The 21,840-nt window shown below is 38.4% G+C and overlaps 1 protein-coding gene across 16 annotated transcripts in view; it reads right to left on the bottom strand.

Annotated features, from left to right (window-relative positions):
- The window catches only part of FGGY (FGGY carbohydrate kinase domain containing), a 515,661-nt gene that overhangs the window by 298,822 nt on the left and 194,999 nt on the right, over positions 1–21,840 (bottom strand). The gene's annotated exons all lie outside the window — the stretch shown is intronic.

Genomic DNA, 21,840 nt, shown 5'->3' on the forward strand with positions numbered 1-21,840 from the left:
ATTCCATGTCGTCACCCAGGGTCACTCTTGCTCTTTATATAGGTTTGACTGAAGTTCTGTGGTTTCAACACCTCGTGTTGATTAAAGGATCTGACAGAGTGGAGGAGTCCAGAAACTGTGGGACTGTTGTGTTTTATACTATTTTAGGCAAGAGTGCGTGTGTATGTGTAGGGAAGGCCAAATCAGCACTTAAGGATCTACCTCATTATCATAAAAGAATGTCAGCGTTTTTGTTTTCTTTTCATTCCTGATATTCCATCTAGATTCCCGGGAATTTCAGTATATTAGGCCTAACCACATCCTACCAGAGATGGACCACATCTGTCTTATTCATTATGTTATACCCAGCAGCAAGCATAAGGTCTCTCATGCAAATTTTAATGTGTTTACTACATGAACGAATGAGAACCCTAGCACCTCAGTTATGAAAGGAAGATTTCAAGACTCTAATTATTATTTTTTTAATTCTTGGACTATAAAGTCCACCTTTTCAGCTACTGCTCTCTGTGCAGGCCCTAGAAGAGACAAACTTAGATTGCTGGAGTGTCCAGGAGCAGCAGCAGAGCACTGGGTTCCTTGCACAGCCCACAGACCTCACTCAACAGGACAAGAAGAGCTTCCTGAAAAGGCATTTTGCTTACTTCATATTCCCCCCATCACCTACCTGCCCAGACACAAAAATATAGGTTTTATTTCAATGGTAAAATCTCTAACAGATCTTCTTTCCTTTTTCACAAAATGTGAAAACAAAAAGAGGCTTCCAATTATACATAACAGATTGACTACACATGTTGACCTCTGTGCCCTTTGAAAACCCCCAAAAAGCAGCAGTATAAGAATATTTCAAAAAGGGAAAAAGCCACAACGACAAAAAAAAATAGAACAGAAAATTACAGCAACAAAAATGCGAAAGCCGGAAAACAGATGGATGAGTAGTTACTTGTGGCAGACTTGAGAAAGTTAAAATCTAAACAGCACTGGGCAAACCTAAATGCAAACTGATTGACCTACACAGACCCAGCAAGGATCAAGAAGTGGTGACACCACTTTCAGGTACCTCTGAAAGTAGAGATAAAAGTGGTGCTAGGGTGCACAGGAGGTTCAGTGTAGAATGTTCCCCTTCCATGTGGGAGGCCCAGGTTTGAGTCCCCAACCATGCACCCAAAAAAAAGTAGTGCTAAAAACAGCAGGATAGTTGTGAGTCCATTTAGGAAGTATAGACCCCCATATGCTCTCACTATGAGCCACCTGGTACCTACCACTTCCACACCATGGCAGAAGACTAAGGTTCACCTTTAGTGAAAGGAGGATGCAAGGTGCAGCTAAAGGAAGGGACACCTTGACAAAAAATGGGAGATTAAAATCTACCTTTTTTGACTTTTGGCAGTGAATGTGGTGAAAAGCGGAGCATGGCCTGGTTCTCTGAGCCCTCCAGGACAGTGGGTGGGCGGGGGGGTTCCAACAATGACCTGGGGTTCTTGCCCTGCAGAGAGCCAGCGACCCTGCCCTCCCCTACCCCATGATGACCTGTTGGTGTGGGCTTTTTGAGCCTGGACCCTGCCAGCCTCCCTGCCCAGCGGCGGCTAAGCCCCCACAGAGCCAGCCTGCACTTGGTGCGAGGGGAGAGAAAGGAGGCGGCTACACGAACCACGGAGAGCCTTGAAGGGATTCCAGGGTCCAGAAGGTGGGTCTGAGTCAACTGGAACTGGGCCATTTCTCAGCCAAGGTGCCCTGTTGATCTGGGACCTGGTGGCTACTCATTCTCAGCTGGACAAGATGCCATTTCATCCCCATAACGATGGACAAACACCTTAACAGGCCTGGAGGGTGAACGGAACCCTAGACAACAATGGGTAAAATGGTTAGCGGGCCATCCACAGGTTAGTCTTCTACCTGACATTGCTTAATATTGGAAAAAATAGTAGAATAACGTACCACATTGTCCTGTAGGAAGTGCCCACCACCCTTTGGGATCTTTACTGGCTATTTATAGAAAGCCTGTGAATATAATTTTAAAAAGCTGCTTTCAATCCCACCCCACTCCCCATCTTCACAACCTTTTAAAAGAAAACTTTTGCTACACCTAGGCTTTCTAGATGTAAAGAAGTTGCAGAGGTATGATAGCATTAAAAAAAATCATGCATTCTGTAATGCCCATTTGTTAAAAAAATTTTGAAGTCATAGAAAAGAAATGTCTTCTGGAAATGACTTTGAAATGGAATTTAGACTGCCTCTGGAAGTTGTATCAGGAGCGACACACATCCACTCCTATTCTGTGGGTTAGAGAACAGAGCAGAAGGCTGAGAAGAGGGGAGGTTCTATACCAGACTGGTTATACTTAGAAGATATTTTCATATTATAACCGTTGTTCTGTGTGTACATTTTATTTTTCTCTACTGCATATATAGTTGACAATACTAAGTAGTTTTTTGAAATGCCTCCTTTTCCTAGATGTTCTGAAGTGCCTGACACATGTTAAAAGTAGTGTAAAAGAACACACTTTGTAAGTATCTTTTTGTTAAAATTCATTTGAAATATTGTAGGTATTTTTTATTATTATTATTTTTTGCAATGCCATACCACCTCTTTGAGTAGTACATATTTTGTGCACTGGTTTTGGGGAGGAGGGAGATGGAAGTACAAAGGGCTCTATGCTACTGTTTTTATAATGAGGCAAGATTAACCACTGTCCCTATGTTCACGCATTCGATTTTATTTTCCTGTGTATACAGTGTATATGTCCTAATTCACAACATCTGGTCTTCTGGATGTTAAAGAGGTTGCCAGTGAATGACAAAAATAGAGTTAGTAAACTAATACATATTATACACTTTGTGCTAAACTTCCTAGGAGAGACTGTGTTCTGAAATTTGGAGTATTATAGCCCACAGGGTTGGTAGAGAACCGATAAAAGGGCAGGGTTCTAGACCAGAATGTTCATAATTAGAAGACACTTTCAATTATGGCTGTTATTACATGTGCAGTTTATTCAAGACTGCTCTGTATACAGTAGACAAACTAAGTATTTGAAACATTAGTCTGTCTAGGTGTGTTTAGAAGTGCCCAAACTATGTTAAAAGTAGAAGTTGTAAAATATTACTCTTTAAATATTGTTAGCTCAAATTCATAGGAAATAGTGTCTTTTAGAAATGGGATTGTTAAACCATCTCTGTGGGCAGCACATATTGTCTATATATACTCAGTGGTTTGGAGGAGGTGGGAGGGAAGTAATTGCAAAATGTAATGTGCTAATGTGTTATACTTGGACAATTTCAGACAAAACCTTCCTGCATGCTCTCTGCCTTTTTTTTACTGTATATATATAGTGTATATAATAGACAAATGAGCCCTAATTTTGCGACATCTAGTCTCTAGATGTTAAAGAGGTTGCCAATGTATGACGAAGTAGAGTTAGTAAAACTAGCATGTTTTATATAGTTTGCATTGAAATTCATTGAAAAGCTTGTCTTCTGTAAATGATTTTTGGGTATGAATTTTTTCAACCACCTCTAAGCATTACAGTTGTCCACTGAACTGGCAGTGAAAAAGAGGAACTGAAGAGGGAGCGGTTCGAGGCCAACATGGTCATGTTTAGGAGATATCTCAGGTTATAACCATTGTTATGTATGTGCAGCTTTACCTAACAATTCCATGTTTAGATTAGACATACAGAGTTCTTATTTGAAATATCTAGTCTTTCTAAATGTTTAGAAGTGCTTGATATAACTAAAAATAGAGGTGGTAGGATAACACCATAAAAGCTTTTAAAAATTGGCAAGAAATATTGTCTTTGGAAATGGAATTGTTAAATCACCTCTGAACACTGACTCTTGTACTTTTTCACTGGTTTGAAGGAAGTGGGAGGGAAGAAATTACAAAAGGTGTTTTGTCAGTACGTACTAGAAAATTTCTGATCATCTATTGCTCTGTTTGTTATGTGCATTCATTGAACTTTGTTGTACTACATATAGTATATACACTGTACAAACGAGCCCTAGTTTTATAATATCTAGTCTCTAGATATTAAAGAGGTCGCTAATGTAGGGCAAAAGTAATGCTAGCAAACTAACACATTTTGTACATTTTGTGTTAAAATTCATAGAAAGGCTGTCTTCTAAAAATGACTTTTGGAAATGAAATCGTAAAACCACATCTAAGTGACACATGTGCCTGTAATTCATCCAATGGGTTTGTGGTGTAGAAAAAGAATTGGAAGAAATAAGAGTTCCAGACCAGAATTCTTCTGTTCAGAAGACACTTTCTGATATAACCATTGTAGCATGTATATAGTTTATTCAACATGATTGTGTATATAGTGGGAAAAATTAAGTTCTTCTTTGAAGCACTGAGTCTTTCTAAATGTTTACAAGTATACAAAGCATGTTTAAAGTAAAGGTAATAAAATAACACATTTTGTAGACACTGTTTTGTTAAAATTCATATGAAATATCCTTTAGAAACAAATGGTCAAATACCTCCAGAGCATAACACATTATGTTCCTGCTGTTTGAGAGAGTGTGGAGAAGGAAGGGTCAAGGGCCTTATGCCAGTCGGTCTATAGTTGGGTAAGATAACCGTCATCCTATAAATTCTGTGCTTTTTGTTTGACTTGACTGTGTATTTAGTATATGTAATAGACAAACCAATCCTAATATTATATCATCTAGTCCTTCTAGATGTTAAAGGAAGTTTTCAGTGTATGGCAGAAGTACAATTAGTAAAGTAATACATTTTGTGTTAAAATTCACAGGAAGACTTTGTTCTGAAAATGATGGAATTTCACTTGTGGAAGTAAAATTGTCAAAATCCCCTCTAAGTATTGCAGATGAAACCAGTGGGTTGATACAGGCGAGACAGAAAGGGTTTTAGGCCAGTATGTTCCTATTTAGAAGACATTTTCAGATTGTATCCTTTGTTACATGTGTGTGCTTTATTAAATGCTACTATGTGTATCATGGACACACTTAAGTCCTTATTTGAAACATCTAGTTTTTTGGAGGCTCAGAACTATATAAGATGTTAATAGTAGAGAGTGCAGAATAAAACTATAAATATTTTTTTCTGTTAATACACAGGAATGATGCATTTGAGAAAAGGCATTGTTAAACTAGATGTCTTGGAGCAGTATGCTGATGGGATGGTGGTGGGGGCAGGGAAGGAAGTTCAGAGGGAAGGATTCATTGCCTGTCAGGTGTTAAACAAATTCAGTTTCATGATCTTCTGATCACTGATCTACACAGGCATTCTAGTTATTGCTGTGAATTAAAGGACAATACCTAATGTCCAAAGTATATTAAAAATAGAGGTAGTAAAGTAATCCATACATAAATGTACTTGGTTTAGTTTATAGGAAGGACTGTCTTCTGGGAATGACCTTTGTTAATCCACCTCTTAGAGCTTGAGGTATTTCTCTACACAGACACTGAAATGGTAGAAAAGGAAGAGGAAGGGCAAAGGAAAGGGCTCTTTGCTAGAATCTGTGTATTTAGAAGACAATTTTAGATTCTAACTATTGTTCTACGTGCAATTGCTATAAAATACCTGTGTTTACTGAGGATAAGTTTTATTATTTCACAACATCTAAGCTTTTTTAGTTATCTTGAGGTGACAATGTACAATAAAAAGTAGAGCTAGTGAACTAAAGAATTTGAAATATCTTTTTTTAAGTTAATAGAAAAAATAAATCTTTGACATGGAATTGTTAAACCACCTCTCAGTGGTATATACCAGGACTCGTTCATTAAGTTGGCTGCAGAGGAGCAGAAGGAAGTGCAGGGGGAGAAATGTATGCAGATGTGTTCATATTTCCATTTTGATGTAAGAATTCTATGTGCACATCTCTTGACTATATCATAGGAAAACACTGTTAAATAATTCAATGGAAACATACCGTTTTGCTAATATGTCAATATAGATCTGATAATGAATTTTCTTAGACACATTAAATTTATTGTACTCTTGTTTAATATTTCATTTTAAATTTAGCATTAAGGGAATGCAGTATTTGTAACTCTGTCAATATCCATGGCAGCCCGCTGCCATTGTTGTCTTTTATGAAACTTTTGTCCCCAAGAAGGCAGGAATACTTTTTTTCTTCACTTGATAGAGTTGGTATTCTTGGTTATCACAATACTCGTGGCTTTGGAACCTTGAAAAAGTAAATACTCCTTTAAAAAAAAAAGCATGATACAGTCTGTGTGATCTCAACCACGTGACACTGTATGCTCAGCTGTGTACATACAGATACAGGACCTAGAAGGATAGGTCAGTTGTAAACTGCTTGTGATTCTGCATGACTTTTGTATTCTTTGCTTGTGTTTTTCAGTCTTCTACATTGCACAATTTACTTAAAAGTTTGAAAAAAAATGTTATTTTTAAAAACCTACTTTTTTGCCCCCTCTCAAGTACCCTCCCCCAACTTAGTTCCCAAAACTCTGGGTTTACATCCTGAAGATTCTTTTACCTTTTTCGCTTTTTTGGGGGGGGTGGGGGGTGGGGCGGGGATCAGACCAGAAAAAAGAAAAGACCCAAAGCTAACTGGGAGAACGAGGGAAAAGAAGGAATAGCCCAGCCAGATCACTCTAGTCCTAGGAGTATTAAAATGCAGTAATATAAGTAAATATCATTTTCGATCATCAATAAGAACTTACATTCTTATATAAGCAATAGTAACTGCTATAATTATCATCATCTTTATTTTAAAAAACCATTAAAAAATGTGGAAATGCTCAGAAGATATTAACTGAGACTACTGTGTATATATCAGAGTTTTTCTAGGCAGGTGGGGCCTCTACACTCTGAGATAAACAAAGGGAAAGGGTCATCCCAGCCATACTCTGGAGATAATGGAAGCAGCCTCAGCAACAGCAAGGAAAACTTCTGACTTTCCTGCTTTTACGCAGAGCAAAGCACCCATCAAAAACACAGCCTGAGTTCCAGGGGCCTGATCGTTATCATGTATTTCTTCAACAAGATTTTATAAAAATGAAGTCGGCTTTGCTGCTTTATTTATACACAGTTCACTGTACTGACATTGCCAGGCCCCCACTTTCAAGGGAAACCTTTTGTTCTCTGTTCAGGGAAGGCAGAACCTGGAGAGTCTCAATCAAACAAGCTAGTGAATAACAGAATAATTAGAGCTGAGAGTGGGGATAAATTACCAAGATATTCCTGGCTGTGGCTTTCAGTACACCATGGGCCTAGATGGCTGCTTTTCCAAGCCATACAACAAACTGAATTACCAGCGCTGAAAACTCAGCTCATGGGGAGATATAATGACTTGAACTGAACTGCTAATTGTATCAAAGCAACCAAAAGGGCTTTATTTTTGAAGAAATACCATTGTACCAATTGGGGTTGCTTCTGTTAAAGATCTGTCAGGTTTCAGGTTTGTTACTATTTGGCTCTGTACTTCATCAAGACTTGCTGACAGGTCCATGACATACCAAAATAATATATGCAATGATGCAACACAGGACAATATTAAATTGCCATTTCAGTTAGACTTGCCGATAACATGATTTAAACAAGGCCATGACAATATGGGGAGTATGGAAAAAACTGCATAAATAATCAAGGCCAAGGAATTTTCTGATGCTCCCAAGAGAAAGAGGTCCGAGAGTTAAAAACAAAAAGATCACAAAGTCACGCCCAAACTTTCCAAGATCTTGGTGAAGTCCCTGGACCCACGGATTTGTCCCCTAAAAACATGAGGATGATATCAATTAGAAGCAATATGAGGGAAGGAGGCTAAACAGGGGGAGGAAGGAAAGGAAACAAACTGCATCTTATGGAGTTCCTGTTATACACCAAGCACTATGCAAGGCAGCGTTGTGTGAGTCATCATGAAAACTTCCTACAACAAAGCTGTGAAGATACTATCAAGATCTCCATTTGACAGATAAGGACACTGAGGCTAAGAAAAGTTAGGTTACTCATTTAAGGTCATGTCACTAGTTCTGATCAATTCAAAATCTATTGGATGTTAACTACAGGCTGATTTAAGCTCATGCATGGAAAGATATTTACAAATCACTGCAAAGCCTGCCAATCAGGCACGTGAAAGAACGAAATAATTTTGAAGTACTTCATTCTGCTGTGTTTATCTTGCCTGCTGTATCTCCTTTTCTCAATAACAGGAAAAGAATACGGAAACAAAAAGCAATGAAGAGCTCAAGCAGCGGGGACTCTAGGTAGACAAGAAGCAGCTTCCTTCCTGAAGGTGTCCCATGAAGATGGCTGTGGTAAAACAAGGGGTTCAGGAGATGGGTACCATAGTCAAACAAACAGAGGAAATAATGAGATGCTGCCTCAAGATCAGAAAATTAAGACCTGCTTTGGAGAATTCAGCTGTAAGATCAACCAATAATAAATAAGAACAGATAAATGTAAAATTATCATAAAATGACAAAATAGCTTCCAGAACCCAGAGTTGATTGTAACTAATCTGAAGGCATTAAGACGGCTAAAAAAAATGAATGTGTCAGTCAGATGAATGATTAGTCTCCGTGGGAGTGGAAGAAGAGTGAGGAACAGAGGCAAACGTCAGTGGGAAGAGAGAAGAATGTTCCATATAGAAAGAACTACATGTGCAAAGGGCTAGAAGGAAGAAACAGCTAGGTACAACTCTTGCCTCCATGAGGGCTCAACACAAATTTCAATCAGGGAATGCTCTCCCCACATAAGGAAAAGAAACAAAATAGCTATTTGTGCACTGGCTCAATCACTGTCTCTCCACTCCTCCCTTCTTCCTTTTTCCCCTTTCATTTCAAAAATATTTAGTAAGTTTTTATTAAGTACCAGGCACAGATATTGTCTCTTCCCTCATGGAGCTTAGAGTTTAGTGAAAGATGATGTTAGTTAATGAACACCTCACTCAAATATCTAATAAGTACTATGAAGGGCATGTATAATTGAATAAGAATTATGGGGTGTTCTGAGAGCTTATGGTATCAAAAGACATGTAGAAAGATAAGAATTTATAACCTGCCTTAGATTCCTCCATTAAGAGAACAGTGCTACAGGACCAAGAGTTTCAACTAAACATCTGTCCACTCCTTCAGGTTTCAGTGGAAACCATATGGTTGGAGACTCCTTTTGATGGCATCTTGAGTTTACTTCTGCCTTTGCACTAGCTCCTACTCCCTTCTAGAGATACTGAATTCCTGACCCAGTGGTTTCAGGCCACATCTGACTCCTTGAGGTGTGGTCACAGATTTTTGGCTCTGGCCATCTAAAGATGCATCATTGGCCTACTCTCTGGTTCTCCCACTTCAGAGTCCTACACCCTAGTGCTATCTTCCTCTGCAATGTCCAATCTAATATATATGTATATGTGTATGTGTATGTGTGTGTGTGTGTGTGTGTGTGTGAGTGATGCCAGGACCAATTTCCTATCATAGCTATGTCCTAGTATAACTGTAGAAGATTGAAGACACACAGATGATCCTGATCTGACTCAGAAAAAAAAACTTTCCTAAACATTTTATAAGCTTCAGTATTATATCTTCCAGTGCCAACCCATTTTGATCATCCTATTAAAGGATAACACACTATGTATCAATAAATTAGAGCAGTGGTGGTTATATAATCCTTATCTTCTGATATTCTCCAGTCCTGATGGCATCCCATACATGCCTTTGTCAAGTTGAACACTGAAGTGATCCAAAGTTATCTAAAGTATACATATAAGGAAGCCTGTGATCTAATATCACAGACAAGAAAAAATAGCAAATCTATTTTATAGCAATCAGTTGAGGAAAAAACAAAGAAAAGAAAGTTATATTAATATATAGCCATTCAAACTTATTCTACTTTGAAGAGATAATGCAAGATCCCTGGCAAAGGATGAGAAAGAGGGCAGATTCAAACAGCTCCTGGCAATTGTCCCAGTGTATTCCAATTCCATTTGGCTATTCAATCACCTTATGATTACTATCTAGCCTCTAAAGCATCCACAAACATTATCTTAACTTGAGAATACTCTTCAATATAAATAAATACATGAACAAATTATAAAATAAATCTTTCCTTAATAAGCTAGGATCATCTTTACAAATATTCACAGTAATAACAACAATTAAACAAGCTATACAAATGCCACAGTTTAATAAAGTACATATTGTAGGTACTCAATGAATATTCTTTACCTTTATCTTTAATGAAACATTGTTAGCTATAAGAGGTATTGAAAGGTGTAGTGATTTCCCGTACACTAAATTATTCAAATTTGCTACATTTGATTTTGCTCAGTGATTCCATCTGAAGCAAACTGTGCAAAATGCACAAACATGGGAAGCTGCCTTTCCTGCACCCTGACCTTCCTTCGTCAGGATTCATGGTGTTCCAGGTGACTGAGGTTGCCGCTGTGAGGACTGCCATGATGATAAGTGGGGCCACCATGGGGATGTTAGTGCCCTTCTTAGTGATGATACCAACCACTCCAGAACCCAAGGAGCTGCCTCCTTATTTACCTCTCAGGGCTCAGAATTCTAACAATATCCCTCTGGCAGAAGGGAGAGTGCCCAATTAAAACTTTCCAACTAACACAAGTAGACAAAAACACTAAAAGAAAAAGTTGGTGAACTACAAGCATTTGCCTGAAATTTTCATAACTTTCAAGACATAATGTCTCTAAGAAAGGAAGGAAGGGGTCAGGCTACGGTGGCTCAGTAGGGAGAGCTCTCATCTGCCATGCTGGAGACCAGGGTTCAATTCCCAGTGCCTGCTCATGCAAAAAAAGAAGGAAAGGAAAAGGAACAAACAGAAAAATGGCCTTAAAACTAGGTTCTCCATTTCATTCAAGGATCAAGATCCAGAAATTGACTAGGGACTTAAGTGTTCATAGAGTCAGATAGGAAGAGCATGTCAGCTCTTCAGAAAGCAGACATTTTTATTAATGTGAAGACATGGAAATTTTAAATTATCCATAGTATCTATCATCTTTCCAGCCCCAAGGAGCCAAAAGTGTATCAGAGAAGAAAAGTATCTCAAGTTCATCCAGCTAAGAAGAGTTAGAATTAGGATTTGAACCCAAATATTCTGACTCCAGAGTCCATTTTCTTAGCCATTAAACAAACTTCCTGCCTCTGGGAACATACTCTCTACATGAGCGGTAAATTGCAAGAATGAAATATAAGCTATTTAAGGTAATAAAAGAGGGAGCAGCCTGGAATGATTAAGGAAGATTCAAGTAAAAGGAAAAGCTTCATTTGAGTACTAAAGAATGAGCAGAAATTCACCAGGTGGACAAAGGTGGGGAATACCTTCCCAACAGAGTGTGTTGAGGCATTCAGTTTAAGTGAGATCCTGCCTCAAGATGGGAGATGGAATAACTGACCTCTTAAGATCTTTTGATTTTACTGCTGCTGTCAGGAGGGCTTTACTGCGCATATACAGAATACAGGTTTTGGCTCAAACAGACGTATGATGGCATCATTTACTAGTGGGTGAGATATTCTTCCTGAGTCTCAGTTTATTCATCTGTTAAGGAATTAATTCACAAACTCATTAAATGATTAGTGAGTTAATTAACATAAAGTATGTAGCACAGTGCCTAATATCTAGCACATGCCAATTAAAGGTAGCTCATTTTTTGTTATCATTGTTGTCATCAGCAGCAGTATCATCATTATCTATAGCCACTTCTACGAGATAAAATACCAAAGAAAGAGAGATGTTCAAATGAAAACTCATTTTGAGACTCTGCCAAGGGAACTCTAGTTAACTGGCTGGGCTTGACACAGTGATAGATGCTCAATAAATATTTGTTAGTTAAATGAAAACAGAATATATCTGCAATTCAAATAATCAGGTCCATAAATTTAGATGTTGGTTTGTGGTTTATATTTGTAGCTATGACAAGCAAGTTCCATCAGTGTGGGGAAAAAAAGTGTTGATGGATGAATGAATATCTTGGCTGTTGGTCCTAATATCCTAAATACCATGTCTTTATTTTTAAAAACTACCTTTAATTTTGACATAAGTTCAGACTTACAGAAAAGTTACAAGATTACTACAGAAAAGCCCACAAATATTCCATCCACATTACCCAAATAACTTTTTATCATGTTGCTGCATTTCGCTCTCTCTTCCCCCTGCTTTCTGTCTCTATCTTGAACCTTGTCCCAGATATGATATTCCTGTACCACAGTGTCCATTTCCTAAAAACAAGCATATCTCTTATAATAGTATGAAAATCGGGAAATTAACATTGAACCAATATTATTATCTAATCCACAGGCCTTATTTCTATTTTACCAATTGTTGCATAAGAAAATATCTATATATCCTCCTTTAATCTGGAACAAATTTTTAAAACAGTAACTGACAGACAATAAACTTTACATATTTAAAGTGTACTATTTGATGAATTTGACATATGTATACACTGTATAACAATTACCATGATAAAAATCCATTCCAATCCCCCAAAACAACACTAAGAAATGAGGTGGGTTTTCAGCTCTACTGTCATTACCAGACCTAAATGAAGCAATAACTTAAGCAACCCATTTTCAACATAAAATTGACTTGAAAACCAAATTCTTGGTTCATATCTTGAACGTGCAAAACAATGCTGGAACCCAAACTATACCCCTCTGCACAGTCAGGAGCAAAATCACTCATAATATTCCCTTCATTCATGGAATGATTAATTCCTAAACAGTTTTGTCAGCGATGGGCATGGGATATATAAGTGAGTACTAGATCTCTTTTCTTGAGTAGCTCAAGTACAAAGTAAGACAGATCTATGGGGAAAACACACAAAGCAATGTAAGAAAGATTTTAACACAAAGCAATGTAAGGGAGATTTTAATACAAATACACAAAGTTCTATGGAAGAAGGGAAAGCTAGAGAAAACAATTCTGTGGAGGTTCTAGAAACCTTGTTAAACATATACTGGAGAAAAATGAAAAAGATGCCTAAGGCAGGCATTCTATAGAACCTAGGGTAAAGAGTGTTAAATCATTCAGTGTTCGCCTCTTCTCTGGCCAAAACAAACATGAAGTGTCCTGAATGTGCAGCCCTCCCACTCACTTCTGTGTTTGCCATGCACTTCCCTTCTTAAAACACCTTTGCCTTTCTCTTGATCATGTTCAGATGTGAATTTCTTTAGGGATCCACCCAAGGGCACATTTGCCCTCTACTGTGCTTCCATCATCCCCTATTGCAACACCTATTGTATTATGATTGTCTGATGAACTGTCTTTCTCTCTCCCACACTAGATTGTGCATTAGCAGCACGGATGGTGCATTCTGCATCTTTGGCTACCCAGTAAAGATGACTCATAGTAGATGTTTAATCAGTTTTTGTTGAATCAATGTTTGCTGACTCTATGTCTATTGCTGATGTTCTTTAACCTACAACTACATAAATACTCATTTCATTCTTACATACAAAATCTGCTTTGTGTTGAACTGGACCACTAAATGGCAACTCAGTCCATATTTTGAGTTTTTAAATGAGTTCATACTAAAAACAAAAGGGGGTGCATGGGTAGTTCAGTGGTGGAATGCTGTTTCATGTGGGAGACCCACATTCGATTCCCAGACTGTGTATTCCAGAAAAACAAAAGACCAAATAAATAAATAAATAAATAAAGGATCAGAGACCTCTGCTCAAGTCAATATCCTTGATAAACTAAATGGAGAAAGAAAGCTTCCGGCTTGCTATTCTTTTAAATAACCAACAAGAAGGAGCTAGTGGGTTTTCTTAATTGAGAAGGCATACAAAAGGTAAAAGTGAACTTAAAGTGTACCATGTTCCTTTTCTCCTCCTTTGGAATTACCATGTGTTTTTCTAATTGCAAGCATTCTTAAAGCTTATTTATAAACCATTCCTGAAAGAAAAAAAAGCAAGGCCTAAATTCATTCTATTTCCCCTGTGCATAATTTGTTTCTTTTGAACCTTGCAAAGGAGTTTATAACAAATAAATCATGTCTTATAAATTAAGCAACTGGAGAAACTGAGATGGGAATGGCTGATGGCGGCTTAAAAAGATACTACCATATATCACTTGGGGTTACAGGAATCCAGTTACTCACTGGCCTGGCTGGATTGACTGATTTTAATGGTGTGAGGCATATTTCTAGTTACACCTGAAATCAACAGTCACTTACTAATCATTCCTAACCTGAGTTTTTTTAGGCAAAAGACCAATAAGTTGAGAGAGTGGCATTAAATGGTTTGGAAATGGAGAAGAAAAAGGAATGAAAGATGGAAGGGAGAATTACAGCAAGGGAAGAGGATATGGAATGATTGAATAACCATCTTTAGGAAGAAAAACATTTTCAATTGAGAGCAGCTGTTTTTCATTTCTATGAAGGCAATGAGCATAAATTCCAGTAAGGGAGGGTTTGGGTTAACTGAGGGAAAACTGTCTAACTTACAGAGCTAGAAGACATGATGAGTTGGTATGGGAGAAGATAATGGTCCTCTTTAAGGGCCCTTTAAAAAAACGAGAGGGCTTGTCATGGTGGCTCAGCAGGCAGAGTTCTCGCCTGCCATGCAGGAGACCTGGGTTTGTTTCCCGCTGCTTGCCCATGTTAAAAAAAAAAAAAAAGAGAGAGAGAAAAGGAGAGCCCAGTCAGGTAAGATGACTAAGGAACTAGTCTGGCCTGGAGAGAAAGGAATGGATTAAATAAATGATTTCTACTGTTCTATTATTAATACTATTCTAGTTCAAAGATTCAATGATTTGTTTCATTTACTGTAAAGTCATGCTCTTTGATCTCAAAAAAGGAATAATATTGAAAACTAAACTTTTCTGAGAATGTCAAATCCATGAACAGTTGGGCCTAATTTATGGTCTTATTAAATAAAAGCACAAAAGCTTCCTTTTAAAATTCATTTTAATCTAATATAATGAGTCGTTGCAAATTCTGTGCAAGGTGGGGTGGGGACAGGACATAGTACCCAGTCTTCAGTCTATCAGAAGAGATAAAATGAGTGATGTGAGATATAATGATTACCTTTAAAGAAATACAAACTGCCATGTGGTAACAAAGAATAGTAAGATAATATCTCGTTTGCTGTCAAATGCTCTAAAAATGTTTGAGAAAGAAGCAGATTATAAGGTGGACATTAAAATCCATATGATGGTAAATGTTAGAGATGGGGTTGAGGGACAGCATAAACAAAGACACAGAAGTATGGGCAGCTGAATCATGCCTAGGAACTGGAAATGGTCAGGCTTAATTTAAACAAAAAGTAGGTTAGGGAAGTAAAAAGAAAGAAAACTTGAAAAGGTATTTTGATTCACAATATGTAAATCTCTAAATGTAAAGCAAAAGATATTGTCTTTCACTGAAAATAAATTCATTTCCTAAAGATTTCCCTCCTTAACTGGAATAAATCAGACCAAATTTCTTATAGTTTCTCCTCAACTGGAATAAATCAGACCAAATTTATTATAGTCTTATTGTATTTTTTCACAAAATTCTTAATGTTGAAAAGTTACAATTTAGGCAATTAACTGACAGCTGCCAAACACATGCAAAACTTCTGGTTTCCCTTCTACTGTTAACTCATCCATAAGGGACCAATATGGGCCTTGTCTGCTTAATAGAAGAACATCAGTGGGATGGCCTTGGTGCTTTCAATAAGTTCTGAAATACTATCCTAATAATTATCTGACCCTGAAAAATCTTTCTAAACCAGAAGACAAACACTAATGCTCATCATTTTAAAAAAAACTATGATACGCCTAAACATTAGAGCTGGGTACTTTTGCAGAATTTTTAAAGCACTGTGTGCTATACAATGAAAAGAAGGGAGAGCTGAATCAGTTCTCAATTGGTACTTCTCTAACAGAAAGAATGCTTTAGGATGCTGTATAGTATTACAGAAAAGGCAAAGGCTTTTGAAATAAGCAAGCCCTAGATTTAAATTCCAGCTATGCCACTTGGCATGTGATTGGTCCTGGACAACTCTGAACCTCTCTATTTTCTCAAATCTAAAGTGGGGGTGGGGTGGGGTGGATAATATCTAACTTAAGATCTTGTTGTGAGAAGTAGATATAGTGTAGTCAAAGGACATCACAGCATAGTAATTTACCTCAGTAAACTCTCAATAAACAATAGCTATTACTAGTCGTTTTTCTAAAATTTAACTTATCACATTTGAATAATCACATAAACATACATGTACAGGTACTACAGAATTCTACTGAAATCTGCTCATTAAAGTGTATGAAAATGAATACATTCAACAATTGCCCCTGAAACTCCAACATCTCTGTGACTGGGCCAGAGACCACATGAGAAGGGTGGGTTTTACATTAATACAGAGATGCTTTTACCAGTCTTTAAATTGGACCAGATTCCCTCAAAACCTTCAGTTTTATTCCCTCCTGCATAAATACCAGTGTAGATTGAGATCCTTCTGAAGTATTCATGTTTTTTTTTTTTTTTTTTTTTTTTTTTAGAAAGAAAGACAGAGAAGGAAGGAAAGATGGAAGGAAGGAAGGGAGGAAGAAAGGGAAACATCTTTAAACATTTTCTTATTTTATTATATTTTGTTTGTTTGTTTGTTTTTTACATGGGCTGGGGCCGGGAATCGAACCGGGGTCCTCCGGCATGGCAGGCAAGCACTCTTGCCCGCTGAGCCACCGCGGCCCGCCCTGAAGTATTCATGTTTTAGTGATATTTATGTAAAAATTATAAGCCAGAATATTTTAGTTTAAATGTCTCCCTCATACCAGTCAATTACAGCAATCACTCACACATGCATAGGTGCACACAGCTATGATCTCCAGAGTGGGCTGAATATGAGTACATTTATAACAACAGTGTTCACATGTATTAAATATTCCCTACTTATTCCCCCAAAGCAGTCACTGGATCCATCCCTTAGGAAGTGGAATGCAGGAAACGAAGTTTTCAGTCACTATATTATTGGGTACATGGGATTTCATAATAGTCTGCTCTTTACTGTTGTGTGTGTTTGAAATCTTCCGCAATCAAAAGAAAAAAGGAGCACACAAAAGCGTCTGATTTAGTGACAAAGAGGTCACTAAATGTTGCCCTTAGTTACAGTGAAGGTGAATGCCTATTCTGTGCCAGTCACAGAACAAAATAAGATAAACATGGTATCTACCCTCCTGAACTCAGGGTGAAGCAGGAGACACTGATACTTAACATATAGACAATCAGCATAAGTAAGAAAAGTGCACGGTACCAGGAAGTCACATAATAAGAGGAGTCTAATTTACTTAGAGTGGTCGGGAAAAGATTCTTCGGAGAAGTAACACTGAAGTAAAGATTTAAAAGATGAGCAAGGAATTGGTACAGAACTTCTGTTTGAGGTAATGGAAAAGTTTTGGTAATGGACAGTGATGATAGTAGCACAACTTTGTGAAGGTAATTAATAGCCCTGAATTATACGTTTGAATGTGGTTAAAAGGGGAAATTTTAGATTGTATATATGTTACTATAATACAAATTTTGAAACAACAAAACATAGGTCTGTGTAACACAGACTTTGTAAACTATGGACTGTAGTTAATAGTACAATTTAATAACATTCTTTCATCAGTTATAACAAAGGTACCACACTAATGCAAACTGTTAATGGCAGGAGGGGTATTTTATGGGAATTCTGTATTTTCTGTATGGTTTTTAAGTAAACCTGAATTTTTTCTAATTAAAAAAATATATTTCAATAAAGTATATAAGCAAGAGTTATCCCAGTAAAGAGTGAGAGAGGAAGAAATAGAGGGCAGTGTTCAAATAGGGGGATAGCCATGATGATCAAAGGAAAGGATAGTGTCACCTCTGAGAGAGCCCAGGATCCTATCAGGTACTTTTGACACATATCTGAGTTTGCTTCACAACAGTCCAAGAAACTGAGAATTAGATAAACTAAGTAATTTACTCAAAATTGCACAGCCATTAAGCAGGTCGCCAACCCTGCAGAAATGAAATTTTTTACTAGTATTAGCAGTTGCAATTTCAATTTCAGATCCTTTTCAACAAACTTCATCAGTTGCATAATATAAATCCCTGTAAGTGTGTGTATACAAGTGAAAAGAGAACGATTTAAGGTACTTGGATTGGCAAGGTTAGAACCAAAGAAGTTCTAGGTCTCATACTTTTTTTTTTTTTTTTTTTAGTATATGTGTTGCCAAAACAAGCACTCAAATACTTTTATTAAAAAAAAGCAAGTGTTTACGCATCCTGGGCTGTAAAGCAGTACAGTAGACCTGAAGATGAGCTAGTAAGCTGTGTCAGAGTCTTACCATGACTGCGAATGGGCCTGTCTAGAGTGGTACAGGCCACTGCTTAGCACAATGCCGGGCCGATGGGAAGAGCTGCACTAATGGATGGAGAATGTAGTTGTTATTAGGACAAAGGTGGGCTTATCTTCACCCTCCACACTTCTACCTTCTGGGTGAACTTCTATATAGAACTGGCTCCCAACCACGAAGATCGAGAACTCCGAATCTTGTTCTGGGCTCTCGTATACACACATCATTAAATTAAAACATAGGGCTCCTTAGGAAACAAGAGAGTTCTGACAGCCCTCCCTTTAACTGTCCCCCAATACCTGCGATGAAGAACGGAAGTTACTAAGGAGACAGACTATAAATGAGGGCCCGTGGTATGGTGTCACGGGACAGTCTGGACTGAATTCGTGAACACCTGTCTCCTGTTCAGTTTCCCCTGACCTTTCTCCAAGGAAAGTGGCCTTAAGCAGCAGTAAACAAAGACCACCCCCAAAAGGCTAATTTTAGAACTATTTGTAATAGTAAAAGCCAAAGTTCTTCCCCTTCCTGTGTTGTAACAAGAGAAACACAAGGTTCCTTGCACATCTGTGGTTCAACTTCTCTCCGTTATTAGACAAAGGCAGAGATCTACTAAGAGCAAAGGCCTGCCTAGGCCAGGGAAGCCTTATCCTGGGTGAGATTACCCAGAGGGGGAAATTGAGTAAAAGCATATTTAGGAACTCTTTATTAACTTGCTTACTCGTTCATTCATCCATTAATTTACTTATTTACTACACAAGTATTTACTTAGTGCTTACTACCTCACAGGTCCAGGGTTAGATCCTGGGTATACAGAGATGAATAATGCAAACATGCTGCTGTTCTTGGGGTTCAGGAGAAAAGAGCCAGAATTAGACAGTAAATCAAAGAAATAATTATACAATGACAATTGTGATAAATGCAATGAAGGGCACTTGAGGGTTATCTAATCTGGTCCAGGGGTTGGGGAAAGATTCCAAAATCTTAAATTGAAACTTGAAGGATAATGAAAATGCAGCCATATGACACAGGAGGGCAGAGGGCTTCAGCTGCGGAAAGATAACGTGAGAGAGTACCAGGAACAGACAGAATGTGGTGTGACAAAGGAACAATGAAGTCAGTGCTACTAGAAAGTGGGAATGGAGGTTTGTGTGCAGTGAATTTGGGAGGTAAGGACAAAGGTGCTTCGGGGGCCCAACATGTAAGGTTTATAGCTCCTGTTAAGCATTTAGGAGAGCATTTGATCAGTGGAGAGGAAATGATCACTTTTAAGCAAGGTTCTGTCACACCGGGTTCAAATCCCAATTGTGCCTTTCTTACCTGTGTGACATTGGGTAAGACACAATCTCCGTGATGCTGAATCTGTTTGTGACGTTAATCATTTCTCCTATGTGCTGCCTCATTCAGTCAACACTTATTATTATTATTTTCTTTTTACAAATAAGGGTCTATCTTGTGTCGGCCACTCTACCAGGCAATGAGATGCAGCAGTGAACAAGACAAACTCCTTGTGCTCTTACAGCTCATGTTTTAGTAGGGGAGTCAGACAATCAAAGACCAACAAACAACCCAACAACATGCTGGAGGGAAATAAGCAGGACGGCAAGGAAGAGAATAAACCAGGAGGCTATCTTTGGGCAGGTGGGCAGGTGGGCAGGGAGGGCCTCTGGGGCAGAGCTTGGAGCTGAGGCTGAGGAATGAAAGTCCCACAGAAGGAGAGACTGGGAAAATGGGGAGCGTAACTGCAAAGATCTGGAGGTGAGAAAGAGCTTATTCATTTAAGTAACAGAGAAAAAGCAAGGGTAGCTGGAGCACAGAGTGTGAGGGGGCAGAAGAGGCTGGGAAGGGAAGCAGCAGACAGATCACGCAGGACCTCCTTGGAGAGGGGATGTTACTGTGAGAACAATGGGAAGACTGGCGAGGGGCACGATCTGAATTACATTTTAAGATCACTCAGCAAGAGTGGAAGTATGACATCAAAGAGGGGACCTCTGCATGTTCATTACTGAATGTAGCATGTTACATTTTATTCTTAGCTGGCAACTGGCTTCATAAACTTGGGCAAGTTGCTCAACCTCTTTTTGTCTTACTGTCTTCATCTATAAAACCAGAATAGTAATATCTCCTACATCACGCTGGGATATTGTGAGGATTAAATACAAGCGATCATTTGTAAAGGAAATAGAATAGTACTTGGCAGAGCTCTCAATGCGTCTTAGATATTCTCATTTTCTCATTACTCATTTCCTCTTCCTCCCTGCTGCTGGACTCTGAGTGCCTCATAGACAGTGTCTAGCACCTGTGTCAAAGTGTCTATCCTAGGGACTCAGTAAATCAGGAGTTGCAAATTGTTGATTATTATATATATATATATATATCAGTCAAATTAAGTCTATATATATATATAATAGGCTGTTGTAGAGACTTCAAAACATGTGACTATGAATGTCTTTAGGCTTGGCATGCCCTTCTTAGTTACAATGGATCCTTCTCCCCAACTTCCATCTTGTTTCATATGTGCCAGAGTCAGAAGTGTGTACTACCCCTTCAAGCACCCAAGTTTGTGACTCCTACTAAACATTCGGTAAAGCGACACATAAGCCATATAACAAGTCCCATCTCCCTGTCTACTACTAGTGCAATGGATCACAGAGTCTGACTTTGTAACTTATTCATCACCTTCTAGGTCCCAGATACTGGGAGAAAAAGATGGACAGTGTTTCCCTTAAGTGAACTTATAATCCAGTGCCCATGAATGACATCAGTGCAGAGTTCGCATGGGTCCAAAAGGTGTGCTGACTGTGTAACATACTAGGGAGACTAAGCCTTCCATGCAGATTATCTTATTCTGTTCCCTGTGGAGGCAGATACAACAGGTGGATCACTTCATGTTACACTCAGGCTCTAAGATGCTATATCCACTGTCCAAAGTGACACAGCTAATAAACAGGGAATCTCAAGTTCATGTCTCTTGTTACCAATGAAGGCATTGTTAGCAGGGAAGGATTAACCCCTTCATGGAAAAAACAACAAAATGTTCTCACTGGAACATGCTATAGACACAACTACAAGTAGCATATGGGTAAAATGAGCTAGACTTGCTTAGAGAGCTAGGAAATCATGACAACAGGACTGGGGAAGAATAAAATTCCAACACATTGATTGTAACACAGTTCCTGCCAAGATCGATGTGTTTCCAGTGACACATCTGGAAACAGAAAAAGGAAATTAGCAAACAGAACTTGTCCCTGCTTTATCAAGAGACTCATAGAAGCATATTTTGGGGTACGGAAATGAGATTTTGCTGCATGGTACCAGGCTAAGCAGCCAGTTTGCATGGTGCAGCAAGAGCCACCTCTGGAGGGGCTCTCTCTGGTATTCTGTGTGAAGGCTTGGCACAGTTGGGAAGATCATCACAGCCACCGCCATGGAACCTATAAGTTCTTAAGCCATCACTCAGTGTTCCAGACATAACAAGGCCTGGGAAATACATCATCATCTTTGAGAGATCTTGCAGCTTTACCATTCAGGCTCATCCTAAAAAATAAACATATACCCTTTTTGCAAGTCAACACTACTCAAAGATCCCAGACA

The sequence above is a fragment of the Tamandua tetradactyla genome, chromosome 2 (assembly GCF_023851605.1).
Source record: "Tamandua tetradactyla isolate mTamTet1 chromosome 2, mTamTet1.pri, whole genome shotgun sequence".
Classification (NCBI taxonomy): Eukaryota; Metazoa; Chordata; class Mammalia; order Pilosa; family Myrmecophagidae; genus Tamandua; species Tamandua tetradactyla.